Source organism: Humulus lupulus, chromosome 4 (assembly GCF_963169125.1).
Source record: "Humulus lupulus chromosome 4, drHumLupu1.1, whole genome shotgun sequence".
In the NCBI taxonomy this organism is placed as follows: domain Eukaryota; kingdom Viridiplantae; phylum Streptophyta; class Magnoliopsida; order Rosales; family Cannabaceae; genus Humulus; species Humulus lupulus.
The window spans coordinates 37,151,389-37,155,359 of NC_084796.1; the positions used below are offsets into that span (position 1 = coordinate 37,151,389).

At 31.1% G+C, this 3,971-nt stretch overlaps 1 long non-coding RNA gene across 1 annotated transcript; it reads right to left on the bottom strand.

The window, feature by feature from the left end:
* Positions 1 to 660: 660 nt before the first annotated feature.
* LOC133830334 (uncharacterized) lies at positions 661 to 3,746 on the bottom strand. The gene is made up of 2 exons (XR_009891998.1): positions 3,339 to 3,746; positions 661 to 966 (listed from the first exon to the last, which is right to left on the bottom strand). It is a non-coding gene; the product is annotated as an uncharacterized LOC133830334 (long non-coding RNA).
* Positions 3,747 to 3,971: the final 225 nt, after the last annotated feature.

The window sequence follows — 3,971 nt, forward strand, 5'->3', positions numbered from 1 at the left end:
GATATGCTTATCAAACGTAGCTTCTAGCAGTGTCTTCGTAAATCAGTACCTTTAAAGTTCTTGGAGGCCTCTTCAATAAATTCCAGCAAGGAGATCGCTTGTATGTTTGAAGTTGTCAATGCATACGGACCTCCAAACCACACAGCTCTAGCAAGGGGGCATTCCTTGAAAATGTGGAAGGTGGTCTCGAGGTGGTCATGACAGAATAGGCCTTGCTTGTCACAAACGAAGTCCAAATTCTGCCTTGTTGGGAGAGCATCAGAGAGGACACCCCAGAGGAAAAGACTAAGCCTCATGTGGATGACTGGTGCCCATATCTTCCTCCAGATTGGTTTCACTACTACAAAAATAGGATTGCCCGACAATTTTTAACTGTCGCTATTGAGCAATGACGACAGTCAACTAACTGTCGTATTTGCCTATTCCAGCGTAGGGGTAGCTAAGCCAACAGTTATTAGGTGTCGTCGTTGCTGGCTACGCCGACAGTTATTAAGTGTTGCTGTTGCTGGCTACGCCGACAGTTATTAGGTGTCGCCGTTGCTGGCAACGCCGACAAATTTTTTTAGGACGTGCAATGCGTGCCTTTAAAAATTATATTTTTAATTTTTAAAAAATTAATATATATTTATTTTAAATTAAAAATTATGATTTAAATGAAACTTTTGTATACAAATCTAAAAACTTATAGATTATAATAACAAAATTTTTACAAGGAGCTAATTATATTAACAATTTAATTGTCTTCTTTTTTAAAAAATTTAACTTTTACAATTGAAATTAATCTATCTATTACATACAATGTTAGAACACAACAAAACAATATACATAAATAAAAACCTCATTGTACATAATTCTTACAAACAAGAAAGAAAATAATACCCAACAACTTGAAGAATAATTTCTTGTTGCCTTGGTTCTCTTATATAATTGTCCTGGTTCTCTTAAATATCCAAGTAGAGTTTTAGCCTACAATACAGAATAAACACCATTAAAGTCAAACCAAAACTAAAATAAATAAAAAACTTGAGGTTGCAGAAAATATAAAAAGAATGACTGGTTTTCAGTCACAAAAATGATTTATATAAAAGAAGTTGTAGTTTTCTTATCAAACTGGATAGCCTCAAACATAAAAGACCAAAATTTCTACATTTCTATTGAAAAATAAAATAAATTAGCAATACTAAACAAAAACAAAAAGGATCGGACAGAGTTAAGCTTTTATTGCTTTGCATTCCCACAAAAAACATAATCAAATATTGCAGAAATGTTTTCCAAATACGAGTTGGCTCTTCAAGCAAAAAAAATAAAAAAGAATTCATGTATAATGGATTACCATGGCATAACAAGTTGCTGGATAATCCAACATTGCATCCAAGACAATTTGCTTTGCAATATCCATGTTTAGCAAATATCAATAAAAATATGGCAGATTCCATCTTAGTTGCAAGATAAAAACAAAGGCTATAAGAAAAGCTATAAGAAAAAAGAGTAAAATGTTCAAAGATTTCTCTGAACATGGAACATTTCATAAGTTAGAGTAGTCAAGTAACAAGAATAAATATTAAGAGTATTTAAGCACGTTGTAACACCAACAATGAGCAATGTTTAGTTTAGAACACATATATTAATATGAATATATTTATATGCAACAAAAATTAGAAACCTAGTGTAAGGCTAAAACTTGTTCACATATCTGCTACAGATGGAGAATAGTTGATAGAATCAGTGGAATTTGGAGAGAAAAATTGTTTAACAGATAGAAAGAGACAATCAAAACAATTTGTTATTTCATCAACAATTTGATAAATTATATTACACATAAATAGACAACTAACAAGACCTAAATCAACACGGAAACCAATTCTAGAAATTTAAAGCATAGTTAAAAGCTCTTAAAAATGTGAAAAAGAGATCAAACCTACTAATATTATTATTCATAAATAATCTTCTCATTCATTCTCATCAACATTATTTTATTTTTAATATATAGCATCATCTAATAAAAACCACCAAAATTCAAAGAAACAAATAGGAAATAGATAATGATCTTCAATTTCTTCATCATATTTGCAAAAAAAAAAAATCATAAATACTAAGAAACAGAAAATAGGTCTCCTCTTTTTTCTGGTATTATAATACCCCTAAATTACCATGAAAAAACCAGGTCATTTCTACTGTTGTTGAGATGACCTATTGCTTGACATATAAAAGATACTTATCATTACAACCAGCTCAAAACTAGTTAGCAAAAGTAGTCAACGAAAGAGGCAGAGGTAAAATGAATAGAGCCTTTGGGTTTACACAAGCCTTATGTTATACATAAATCTGTAATACCAAAAACAAAAAAAATTACTCTATTATCATTATACATACATAATTACCATCATATTTGTGTGTATAAATAATAAATCAGTTATATACTAGAGTTAAATATCTAGTCACTTAAAAATTTATATACACATATCAGTCTAATAAATGAAGGATATTAAAACTTGAAGTTCGCAACTGCCAAATTCCCATAAACTTCACCCAAAAATAAGGCACAACTCAGATACCACTATACCAACACAGCAATATAGAAACATTCACACACACACATATATAAATATATTAAAATAATGAAACCAAAGACAATGATTAACAGTAATTAAAAAAAAACACTAGAAAGAGACGATCTTAATTTATAAATGAATAAAAAGAAAAAAAAACCAGTTACCTATTTATGTGAGTGCTTTAAGAAACTCAGATTTGTGCAATGAGTTTCATTGTATTTGATGGTGATAAATAACATCATGATTCTTATTACAATATATACACACAACATTATATGACAAGTTGTACTAAATAGAAAACATAATTTTTTTGCACAAATATACCAATGGCACTCCAAGGGCATGTTAAAATCATATAGAAATTGTTTCTCTTCTAAACTAATTAGAAAATAGCTCAAAGCTTAATACCATAAATATGAGATGGTGAGGGACTATATTTTAGTCACATAATATTGACTCTTTTGAATAGAATCGTGAATCCAACAATAACTCCAAGAAAACTTCATAGATTTTAGAATCTTTTTTAAGGATTATAAGGACAAAAGTTATGATTACTAAGTCAGGAAATTCATCAAACAGATGGCATGCAAGAATATTGAAGAGCATGTCATTCAATCATACGAGTGAAATAGTTGCACAACTCTAAACGACATTACAAAAGTATCATTTCAAATCCTAAACTACCCATTTCACAAAAAAAAGCCTCAAACAATAATCAATACCGGAGAAGCATATTTAGGATTTAGAACAAGATGATATAATTTCAAAGATTAAAAGAAAACCAACCAAGTGCCGAGCCTTGTTTCTCTGAACCCCAACAAAAGCGTCCATGCATCACCCTTCACTGAGCCTCACTAGGAAGATGAGCTCAGCCATATATGCCAAGCCTCACTCCGTTGAACCCCAACGAGAAAGAGAGATGGCTGAGAACAGGAGCCTGCCCAACCCTGCTGCGCCGTCAACAGGAGCTCTTCAGTTGCGCGCCTCTCTCCTTACTTTTCTTCTTCTTCAATTTTGTGGCTGATGAGAAATGAACCCTAGAGCCCCAATTTGAATCCCCAAATTGTTTTTATCCCAAGCTTCTCAGGTGTTGTCGAGAGAGAAAGCGAGAAAGTGAGAGACTGTGTGCGGCTGAGTGAAAGAGGAGCCGCGAGGTGAGGGTTTGAGAGGGAAAAATGAGGTTATCCCAAAATGATGGGCTTGGGGCTTTTTTGATTTGGGCAATTTTTTTAATCTTTAATTTTTCTATTTTTAATTTATAAAATAAAAAAATTACAACTAATAAATTTATAGAAATTTTTAATTTATTTTATAATATTTAACCAATCAATAGAATAAATCAATTTCAATTAATACTAATTTTATCAATATGATAAAGAATGATATAATTAAATTAAAATTAAGTATATTATTCTTTAT